This window comes from Notothenia rossii (genome assembly GCF_949606895.1).
Source record: "Notothenia rossii genome assembly, chromosome: 10".
In the NCBI taxonomy this organism is placed as follows: Eukaryota; Metazoa; Chordata; class Actinopteri; order Perciformes; family Nototheniidae; genus Notothenia; species Notothenia rossii.
In genome coordinates this window covers 40,695,912-40,708,372 of record NC_136908.1, presented here as the reverse complement: position 1 = coordinate 40,708,372, position 12,461 = coordinate 40,695,912, and the positions used below count along the sequence as shown (strand labels likewise).

The 12,461-nt window shown below is 39.5% G+C and overlaps 2 long non-coding RNA genes across 2 annotated transcripts; both read left to right on the top strand.

Moving 5' to 3' along the window:
• Nucleotides 1-6,252: 6,252 nt before the first annotated feature.
• LOC307022718 lies at nucleotides 6,253-6,963 on the top strand. The gene is made up of 2 exons (XR_013803483.1): nucleotides 6,253-6,392; nucleotides 6,830-6,963. It is a non-coding gene; the product is annotated as an uncharacterized lncRNA (long non-coding RNA).
• A 963-nt stretch (nucleotides 6,964-7,926) lies between these two features.
• LOC307022719 lies at nucleotides 7,927-11,071 on the top strand. Its single transcript, XR_013803484.1, has 2 exons — nucleotides 7,927-8,051; nucleotides 8,538-11,071. It is a non-coding gene; the product is annotated as an uncharacterized lncRNA (long non-coding RNA).
• The last annotated feature ends 1,390 nt before the right edge of the window (nucleotides 11,072-12,461 follow it).

Here is a 12,461-nt window from a genome sequence, read left to right as displayed (position 1 = left end):
AAGGAGTGCAGGAAGCGAGGGGTCGATCTGCCGAGCCAACACACAAGGCCAGACTGTGTACAAATCCATCAAGGTCTGGATGAATAGAGAGTTTGGTTAGGCTTAACCGATGTAGTGAGCATTTTAATACAAGAAAGGCCACAAAGTCCAATAACTACTTCAGTATTTTCTCCTCTTACTGGGTCCATCCTATCAAAAATACATTTACTGTACCATCTTGTAATGATAAACTTTTCCAATCAAAAACAGAACGTGAAGGGGCATTAAGCAGACCCTTATTATATGGAGGTTATTTGGCAGGTTAATTAGCTCCCAGCCATTTACAAATATTTTATACTTTATATTTTATTCCTGTAATACAAAATATTGCAATAGTAAAGTCACAACCAATGCATTTCTAGGCAATACAAAAACACCTCTAGATACATCAGCTCCTTTGCACTATAACATTTAAGTATACTACTTATAGTTTTAGTGTTAGCCAGGGTAACTTATCTTAAATCAAAAACGCCCACATTCATTTTTGGATGACTGTAACATTGAAATGGACCTCCAAACGTCACACCATCATCACCACAGTGCAGTGGCGAGCCGTGAATTTTATCCCTAAGCCTTCTGACCCCAAGTGTCAGAAAAAACAACCCTCTCTATTTTCCTCCATACCCAAATCTCTTAAAAGGGGCTGCAACGGACCTGATACAGACTGATCCAGATTTGAACACTTCTCTGACGTCACAGAAGTGGCGCTACGGCTATTGGGCCAACTCCACCAATCAGGAGGAGACAGCCACGGACATTGCCGTTCGAAAGCGCTGGAGACGCTGTAGTACATATGCCAGGCCTGTAGATGGTGCTGTTCTCACAGAATCAGCCCATGCAAAGACACTGTTAAATTTAGCGAAATGAGGAATGGCTAAAATGAATGATTTGTTTGGTATTTTGAAAAATAAAAAGTGTAAATATGCCTTATTTGGTATGGTCCTACACTATATTATTCAAATATAGCATGATAGGTCCACTTTAATTTAACCCTTCACATTCAAACAGAAACTGAACAGGCATATTCGAAGGATTTATTTCTTTGGAAATGTTATTTTAAATACAATTAAATCAAGTTATTTTTGGTAAAACTAATGAAAAATATAACTAAAAATATATATTTAAATATTATTTTGTAGAATATCTTAGGCCCTGCCACAGTGTGTTTTGGAATTTCCCTGCAAGGATTTGCTCCCATTCAGTTGTAAGATGGTTATTGAGGCCAGTGATGCTGGGCGAATAAGTATTCAGTATGTTTAAAAGGAAGTGTCTGAACAACTTTCTGAAAGTCAGACCAACGTGATGCAGCAATTTGCCACGTGTGCAGAGGGCCGAAAGTGTGGAGCTACTACTTTATCACTACGGACGTTGAGGGAGGCAGAAAGTTTGATATAGTGTATTTCTGGTATATTCATTTTAATGTCACCTCATATATTCGTGTGTGTTAAATTTGAAGGGACAAAGTACATTTTTCCTCTTTTAAATATAGCGCAATAGTCTTTTCTTCCACTTTTATGTGTAATCAAAATGGTAGTTTTTTGGCTATCTGTGGTTAGGCATAATACAAATGACCTTTGACATCTGCTTTGCAGTTCCCAGACCTCTGAAGAGGCCCTGAGTCTCTGGCTTCCTCTGTTAATTGCTAAAACTATTATTGATTAAGCCAAAGGGGGTTTTCCTCAAATATAATGCAGTTAAAGTCTTGTTAAATAAATGATTTATCTCCTACAGACCCCAACAGAGGCCTTGAGAATTGAGTCACACAGTTAAACGAGACCATAGTCCTTTGTTCTCATTTTTAAATGTATTAATTCCAGAGAGCTGACTTGAGGTGAAAGGAAGTTCACAGAAGCCATTAAGCCACAAGAACAATTAATTTAAGTTGGTTGACTGATTCTGTGGCCGTCATGGGACGATGGCGTTTGGATATTTACAAATATGGCTTTCATAAAGAAAAACAGGTGACTGTTGTGTGATAAGATACATGATAGGATGTGTGTGTGTTGAAGATGTTTAGGGGGAGTATGTGTCCTGTCAAAGAGTCCTCTGTCATGACTCCAAATCATTGATTTGGGGACTGCCTGAGGGCAGAGGGACAGAAACACACACACACACACACACACACACACACACACACACACACACACACACACACACACACACACACACACACACACACACACACACACACACACACACACACACACACACACACACACACACACACACACACACACACACACACACACACACACACACACACAGGAGCGAAACAGATGGAATCAACAAACTGCTGACTCACTACCTGGGGTCCCGCCCAGAAGTGAAACCGACCAATGGAACACTGCCAACTCACTGGCTAGCTCGCTCAGAAGTGAACCCGCCAATAAACAAATAGCTAGGGAGGAGCAAGCGATACAACTCCTCCCCACCTGTGTATAAATGTTGTGATCATTTTGAAGATTGACGCTCTTGTTTCTGACTGGCTGTCGTGGTACGTATATCACACGGTGGTAGAACCTGAGCCCGGAGTACTCTGCTGAGTGCTTCGTGATTAGGTGATTAGGTGATTAGGTGATGTATTGTATGTTCCACCATTAAAACAGATTATTGTTTAACCCTTATCCTGGCTGCTTTGAATTTTTCCTTCTTTTGAGAACCCGCTCATATAGGAACGGCGCGGAGCAGAGGTTCTGCCCCAACAACGTGTAATTAGCAAAAGTTTTATTGTTTATTGATATCAGACAATGATAGTACAGATTATTCAATTATTAATTAAATATTTCGTTTTGTTATTGCATTCATTTGTATAGTACTGTATCATGTCTTTATCATCTTTTGTTTCATTTGTATTTTCTTTGGTTTTACGAGCTCGACAAAAATAAATAAACTAAACTAAACTAAACTATTTCTGAGTTAATAATGGAAATAATAATGGTTCTTATAAAAAGCATTCAACCACCAAAACATGGGGTGGCCATGATGCTATATTATGAAGCAGTTACAGTGAATGCAATATATTTATCACAACTGACATGTTCTTTCTTAGGTGTTTACCGCTCGAACAGTGCCATTATATGTATTATATATATATATATATATATATATAAGTTGTTATATATATATATATATATATATATATAACAACTTTACTCTAAGCCTCCAGCAGACATCCTGCTGAATAGAGAGGCAAAGTCCCTCCCTTTCCAATGGAACTCCATGGGACCTTATTTCGTAAAAATTATGTATGAAGTTAATGGCGAGACAAAAGTTATCATTCGATCCCATTTGAATTGTGCCATGAATTACACATATGATGTTTGTCAATCTTAAAAAATAATTTCCAAGCAAAAAAAGACACAGTTTGTCGTAAAAATGTAAAGTTAGACTTATTTGTGTGTGAAATCGCTCAATTAACTACGTATCTGGTCTCGCACAATACAAGTCAGTATTAACAGTATTAAATGAGGTGGAAATCATTACAGTCTGGGCATGTTGAGAACTGCTATTACACAAAAGGGGAGTTAGTCGGTTCCGTAAGAGCCAGCATGCGGGACCGGCTGTACAAGGTTTTCTGTGAGTTATTAGCTAACACGGTACACTCCTGTGTTTTGTTTTAGCAATTCGTTTTCTATTTACCTTATCCTTGCCAACACTACTGTTATCCACAGCATACACAGCGATCACGCAGTTCTTAACGAGAAAACTAGTTGCTAAAACAAAACACGAGAGTGTACCTTGTTAGCTAATGTTAGCTAGCTGACATTAACGTTACACATTACACTAATTTAACACTCACCTCGGCTGTTACTCCCCTTTTGTATATATACAGCTCTCAACACTCCCAGACTTGTAGTGATTTTCTCCTCGTTTAATACTTTTCGCCTCATTGTGAAAGAAAGAGGTGAAACGGGCTAACGTGACGGCCGTCTTGGTCTTGGTGACGTGTATTTTGCGAGATCAGATATGTAGTTCATTGAGCTGCGGTTTCACACACAAAAATTGTGTTACGACACATTTGGAATTTTTTGACTTGCAAAATTATCTTTTAAATTGACAAACATCATATGTGTAATTCATGGCACAATTCAAACGGGATCGAAAGATAATTTTTCTCTCGCCATTGACTTCAATAAATAAAGTAAAAAAGAAATGTTTGTCGTAAAACTGCGAAGTAACACTTTCTTTTGTGTGAAACCGCTCAATGAACTACATCTCTGGTCTCAACCATAGACTGTATATATAAATGGACGTAGGGTCCGTGACGTCACCCATAGGATTCTGCAGAGTTGCCGAGAAGCCCTTAGTAGGCGGAGTCGGCCACTAACGGCTCGACAGTGACGTCAGAGTTCAACTCCCGCCTTCTCCAGCCTGCTCCAAATAAGGGCAAAGAGGCGGAGCCGAGGTGGAGCCGAGGCGGGACCTGCTGCCACCCAGCGCCGTATAGACTGAGAGTTACGTCATCTCCGTTCACTCCAATGGACCACTTTTTTACAGCAATGGCGGATCGTGGAGCCTCTCAATCGTTCCCCGGAAGTTAGCGCCAAGGCTAGCAGAGCTGTAGAGTTGCAGAATAATAGACCGTTCGTGACGGACTTTTAAAGGTAAGAAGAAGTTTAAAGATTTATATTGCGGATCTTATCAGTACATCTGATTCAAATCAACATGTGTATTAAAGGATGTCAGTGGATTATCCCTAAATTAGTAGATTTAGGGAACGTTTACAGATAACAGATAAAGCTAGGATACCGGATCAAGTTAGCAACACACGTTGAACAGCCTTTTAATTGTAAATTCCGTTCTCTTAATGTCATTTCGTCCAACGTTGTTGAATTAGAGAAGAGGGGCTTCTAAACGGGATTGTATGCGGGGGTGGAGGGAGTTAAATATTAGATCAATATAACTTTGGTGCGTGTAAGAGTGAGTGTTTTTAGCAGAGCCATATTGTGTCCTTATTATGTTGATTATTACCTGTCTGTATAATGTTGCAGCTCAGCTGATTTTGGATTGATGGCAAAGGGAGAGGGACTTAAGTGAGAGTGAAAACACAAGGTAAGTTTAATACTACTGTTTTATATAAGTAAGCATACTAAACATGTATTCTATCACTGTATTATATAAGTAATCTTGTTAGTAACCTACTGTATGGCAGGTGGAGGGGCAGTGATGTTACAGGTGGAGGAGCAAAACTGCAAGACTGCAAACTCACAAGACAGAGAAATCAAAGTTTGTTCTCCAGAGAAGAGGTTGATTTCACTTCATTTATTTCATATTTTCTAAAGATGTGGAAATGGCAAAAAAAACAACTTGAGAGCTGTAACCAAGACAACTGTAACAACATGAGTAGAGAGCCACCAAGGTTTTTCAAGTCCTTCTCTTACTCCATTTTGCCAACCCAAACTTCCAGGTACATGACGGGACACCTTGCTTGTTTTTGTTGTTTGCGCTCCTCTGGCAGGTGGAGGGCAGTGATGTTGGCAGGTGGAGGGGCAGTGATGTTACGGGTGGAGGGGCAGTGATGTTAGCTGTTACACACCAGGCTCAAACTTAACACATTGCATCCTTCTTTGCAGTGTCCTTATTCCTGGAAGGGGAATCTGCAATTCCTGCAGAGTTTTGTAACCCGTTGGTCCGCACGCAAAGCGAATTTTTAAAGCCTTCTTAATTGTCTCATTGCTCCATTTCATCCCCTTTGTGGTGAGTCTGCCTAATGCCTTAAGTTGGTCTTTTGAAAACGTTTTCTTATATTTGTTGTCCCTAATTTTCATTGTTTTCTTGAGAGCTGCATTTTCCTTCCTGATTTTTCTTAGTGCAGACTTTGCTTTTTTGGTGATTCCTTCTTGGCTCTTTAATTTTCTCTTACATTTTTTTAATAGATCTTTTTGACTGGCTGCTGGTTCCCTCGTATGCTGACTGGCTGCTGGTTCCCTCGTATGCTGACTGGCTGCTGGTTCCCTCGTATGCTGACTGGCTGCTGGTTCCCTCGTATGCTGACTGGCTGCTGGCTGAGTGGGTGGTGTCCACCCTCCCTGTCTCTCCTCACTAGCCATGTCCTCTCTTTATTCACCCTCACTTTCCTTTCTCTCAGTCTCCTCATCCCTTCTTCCCTCAATCTTTGAGACTAATGTAAGTAGAAGACATGGCACTGTAGATTTTCGAACATTTAAAATATTATACCACTTAAAAATAAGAAATATGACTTTTGTTACTAAGAGTTCATACTTATTATACCTGTGTCACCTTTCACACTATAGCTGTGATCATGAGCTATGGGCTTTGTAGATACAGGTCCCGGGGTGAATCGTGGTGCAGGGGCCCTTCTCTTTTTGACCACAGGGCGATGCACAAAGATGGTGGGTATAGCCTCTGCTCTCAGCCTAGTCTTGCCCTTTTTTGTCTTGACAAACTGGTCTGCATCAAAATGTGCCTGCGGAGTGACTTGAGGTTACTTCACACACAGAACAACTCCGTTTTGTCTGCCCACATACATATTCCATAGTGGTTGAATACACGGTATTAGGAAACACTTTATACTTACTGGACATGTTATACTCATTACATACTGTATATAAAATATGACCAAGAATGTGCGACAACTTTATAGAAATTCATATCACATCTGTTACTGATGCCATTTGTCATACTTTCTTAAACTCACAAATAATAAAGTTCAATAACTTCAGTTGGGCACAAAGACCACACCTTATCTCCCCAAGGCAATTTCCCATCCAATAGGTGTGCTATATAGGTGTGTATAACCCTTTCTCCTGTCTGTTACTCCCTCTTTCAGCACAAGAACCAGAGGGGGATTCAATGGAGCCTGAATACCTGCATTGAGACCCTCACCCTGCACCCTGAGTCTCAACTCTCAGTGTTTTTCAAGCCTTTCCCTGTTTTTTTGTATTAAACAAAACATTAAGCTTTCCCAATGGTGTGGAATCGTTTTGTGAAAAAGTGCAAATGCAGTGTTTGTATATAATAACCTCACATATTTTTTTGCTGTTGGTCGGGAAATTGCTCCTGCTGACTTGAGCCAGCCATTTTTTCCTCCGCTCTGTGTCAGTGGGGAAGCCGTACATTCGTACTCCTTTCTCGGAGCGATTTGAGCATCCCCAGGCAGAACAGCAAACCATGGTGGCGACTAGGAGGCAGCACAGCAAACCAGGACAACACGGAGGAAAAGGCACAGACAAACTGCATTATATGCTATTCAATGTTTATTGAATTCCATGTATTTGCAATGGATGTTCCTAAAACAACACATTTAACATCATCATCATCATGCTGCTGCTGCTGCTGCTAGTCCTTTGATAGTCACCTGTCGGTCTCCTGTCCTTTCTGAAAGCCATAAAGATGACATTAGTCATTTAGATAACTTGTGTCCTTAATTACCATGGAATTACTGAAACTACCATGAATTTAAGAAAATGGTAGAAATTAATCTAATCTGAATTTTGAAGCATTCCTTTAGATCCCCTCCCTCTAAATATATCAATAAACATTAGAAAGTGATGCTCCTGACTACCATACAAGTTTAAGAAGATAATATTGGTTTTAAAGAATACAAAGCTATAAACAGCAACAGGCTCTTTAACCAAGGCACTGTTAGCCTAACATGTAAACTAGTTGTTCACACTAATCCTAATATTATCACTTAATATTAGCAAATTCTATTTTATTTTTTAAAACATATTGATGTAAATACATACACATATCGATTTGTTGTATAAATATTGCAAATCAAAACCTTTATTCACTAATAATTACCAACAATCGTAGTTCTATCTCCTGTTATCAATGCATTCACATTGCCCGCCATGAACTTCCGGGGAACAATCCTCGTCTGCATGAACCACGTGACGATAACCGTTTTTAGACTTCCGCTGTCGTAACTCTTCTATCTATATGGCGCTGCTGCCACCGAGCTGAAAGTTCCAGAGATAGCTGAAGCTACCAAGCTAAGCTAACATGCTCCCCATCTGCACACTGCCATGGCATTTTACGTTTCTAAGGTAAGCGGACATGAAACTATTCAGCAAAACTATGAATAATAATCGAAGTTATTGAGTTTTTAGCATAATACTTCAGAATCTTAAAATCCCTTAACGTTTGTATGCAATTTAGCTAAATTCAACACTGGAATCAAGCAAATATTAATATGTTTGCATGACATTAGTTATTTATATTTTGATATCACTTAATTATACGTTTAATACATTTAAGTCAAGCTAAGGTACATGTGATGGTAGCTAGTTAGTGCTCTTACCTGTGAGGCCTCCTCCAAACAGCATAATAACCAGACTGTATCATTAAAACTAAGTACCAGTTCTAGATCCTTGACTTTAGACAAACAATTCAAAAGACAACATGTATTTAAAGACCAATCTTTATTTGAATGTGCCTCTTAACCTGATATATTAGTTATACAGTAATAGTATTGACAATCTAAAAAAATTGAGCAACTCAACAGTCAACTTTATGTTTCTTATTGTCTAAAGCAGTGACCAACAACTGGCGGCCCGCGGGCCACATCCGGCCCGCCAGACATTCTCATCCGGCCCGCACGACGGGGGTGACTGTTGCGTTGGCGGAGTGGTTAGTGCGTTCGCCCCCCACCCATTTTTTACGTCTCATGAGTAAGGTGCAGTACCGGAGTCCAACAGAGAGGCAGCAGCCGCGGGACAGTAGACTGCGTACTGCGAAACCTTCCCTGCCTTGAAGAAGAAGTGATCCTTCGTTGTGAAGAGTCTGCTTTGTGCGCTCGGCACCACAGCAGCAGCCCCGCTGCGACAGAGTCCAACAGAGAGGCTGGAGCTGCGGGAAAGTAGCCTAGAAGCAGGGTTGGGTTGTAGTTGTAACGGAATACATGTAACGGTGTAATTGGCATTACATTTGAAAAACGAGTAATCTGATTACAGTTACTTTCGTAAACCTGAAGTGAATACATTTTGGAATACTTATTGGAATTATTGGTGGAAAAGTTTCCTCACAAAATGTAATATTCATTACCGGCAGAACTGTGTGCACACTGCATAGCGCTTTAGCATGTCTGTGAGCGAGAGAGAGATGCAGCGTGTCTGTCAGGCCCCGCCCCCGCAAACAGATGAGAGGGAGAGAGATCTCTTTTAAAATATATTGAAAGTTAGAAACGGAGATGGTTAGATAAAATGTGTAAGATAACTTTTATGTAGCATTTATTTATTGTCGAAATGGTGACATTTCATAACGTGATCAAATCAAAGTTAATGGCCTGCTGCTGCTGAATGCATGGGGCAAGTGACTGGAAAACGTTATTACATCGTTTCAGATAATAAATAATAATGATAATTCATTCTATTTAGGGGCGCCTTTCAAAGTGCCAAGGACACCTTACAATTCATAACATATTCTAAGGAAAGGTTTTAAGACAGTACAAAGAATGCAGTCCGGGTGATGTTTTTTATGTGGGGTGCAGATGAGAAGGAGCTATCCAGAATGACACCAAGATGTTGTGTTTGAGTTCTTGATAAGCCATTAAAACAGTAAAATAAGTGTCTCCTGTTCACCAAAACATACCCATCTGTTATGGAAAAATGAAGTATGCCAAAAGTATTCTAAAAGTAATCTGAATATGTTACTTTTTTAAGACACGTAACTGTAACTGTATTCTGATTACTTTCAGAGCATGTATTCAGTATTCAGTAACTGATTACATTTACAAAATGTAATCCCTCCCCGGTCAACAACTTCAAAATTCTGGGCTATATAAAAATTGCTGGCCCGCGATAGTGTCTATTGGATAAATGTTGGCCCTTGGACAAATGTAGTTGGTGATCCCTGGTCTAAAGCATTTGTTATTTTCATTTTCCCCCTCTCATATTCAGTGTGGACGGATTGAGACAGCGTGGTGTCCATAGAGCTGCAGAGACTTCAGGGAGAAACCTCTGTGTGATCGACGTCCTGTCTGTTGGTTTGGAGAGGACTGAGGGTCTTTCCTCTGCGAGGAGGTCCAGGCCTGATGTAGGAGCCCATGCTGGGCAAAGCTGATACCAACTGCACAGGCCTAGTCTGTCACATTATTTGACTAAATGTGTTTACTTTAATAGTTGTACACCTTCTGTCCATATGTGCTTTTTATTTAAAACATGTTTGATTAAGTTTTGGTTCACATTTCAATAAATTGTATTTGTATTTGCACTCCTTTTGTCCATTATTCTTACTGAAAATAGATTACACATTCACATCTGACTGAAGATTGACCCCATTTATTTGTGACGTTGCAAACTCTGCGGTACAAGGCACAAGTGATGTGAAGCTCATAAAGCGAGGCAAATAGAAATAATCAGCTGATGGAGTGTAGATGTGGAAATAGGTGCATTCGATCACTGACTGTTTTTACAATAAAAGTAGTTTCTTAGTGTACTGGTCTTAAAATCTCATAGCATTAGCTTTTAATTTTCCTCTGGGATGTTCTTCTTGACCCTCAGAGAAGGAGAAAATGTCGTGTCTTTCAGGCATGTCCTTTCCTAACAAAAATTAAAGGAAACATAAAACATATTATTGCAGAACAAGTGTGTTATTTATGAAAGCGGTGTGTTTGTGTGTTTAGGGGCTGTAGATATAATTATTTTGTAATTGTAATGTTTTTCTTTTTATTTCAACAGTGAGCTACAAAGACAATCAGATTATGAATGAACAGTATGAAGTTCATCAACATTGAAATGTATGTTATTATCAAAATAATATTTAACTGTTATCAAAATGTAGTGCAACTGTAGAAGCTTGCTCTGTTGTCTCACTGAAAGAATAACTTTTACCACGTTTTTTACAGACAATATTGAGAGATAAATAGTAGCAGTTCTCACTATGTGTTAAATATCTTTGCCTTTAATACATTAAATTAGAAAGCTGACAAAATCATATTGCTTGTTAACATCTAAATGTATTTTTTTTGCACAGAAAAAACCCTCAACTTCACTGGTGTGTAGGTGATCTAGTATTGTTTAATGGAATGTATATCAGTGTATTAAAGTCAATACTTCATTTATTTAAACCAATATCTTTCTTGATTCTTTGTACAGTATGAACAAAATAGTCTTTGTTCCTGAGCTGAAGTTCACTGCTGTGAGGAGTCCAGTTCTGTCTCTCACTCTCTGGTCCAGCCTGTCTGCATCACCTGGACACCTTAAACAAACAGATATATGTAAAGTACCATGTGTACAAACAATATAACTGATTCTCTTCTGTTGAACATGTTGGATTGTGTATTGTCAGAGTCAGGGTCCTTTTTATTTTACTGTAACTTTGGAAGTTGTGTTACCAATGCTTGGTTGATTTCACATACACTACTTCGACATTAGCTTGTCTACATACTTGAGCATAGCCAATTTAAATTAACCTTAGTTACAAGGATGACCTTATTTTATCAACCTCAAACAGAAGCCGTTTGTTGTACAGTATTATCCCACTTAACGCTTAACACTTGTCTATTTCGTTTTAACCTTTATAAATATAGTCTATCATTTTAACTTGGAGGTTACTATTAGCATCGTTAGCACTGATGTAGCTACCACTCGCTTACACGCTAACCGAAGCCTTAACATTAATTACGTAGCTGATTAAAATCATTAACACATAAATAAGTACTCGAATTTCACTTCCCGCAAAATCGCATTCATGCACCGTCTGTTTCAACCGCAGAGCGAGTCACAATAGTCCGATATATAAGCATGAAGAACAAACAAACACGGCCGGGGGCAAGTTGTGTTCCCTGGATGAGCTGAACAGGCAGAGTGCCTGTAGCTTCACGGAGCAGCTAGCAGAGAGACAAGAAGCTAACAGCAGCAGTCACTTCACAGAGCCGTCACTCAATGTGACCACGCCCTAATTTATGCAAAAACTTTAAGACCTAATATAAATAAAAGGGTCGTGTTAGAAAACAATTCACTCACAGATCTATAATCATGAAGGTGGAATCTAACTATATTCATAATAATATTTATTGCATCCATGGGTAGAAACATGTTTTTTTTCTGCTGTAAAGTTTGGCATTTTAACATGGGGGTCTATGGAAATTGCTCCTTTCTGCAGTCAGTCCCTATCGGCCAATATATGAACTGCAGTGTGTGCCACTTCCGTATTGGCGTCCCGGCTCTTCCACAGAGTTTGCCGCTTGGTCTCAACACACGTCACCAACATCAAGATGGCCGTCACTACTACTACTACTGTCTTGCCAAAAAGGGATTGACTCACCCTCACTATAACCAAAATGAAACACGTCCAGAATAATGTCATGCAAAGCTGCCTGCCTTCCTTCGATTCTCCCTGAACTGCTTGATCTTTTTAATGTTCAATGTTAACCATTTGTGCAGATAGCATGAAGTAGAAAAGATTGCCTATGCTAATGTAGCATTAGCGTTAGCATGTGTGCCCCGGGGACTGGG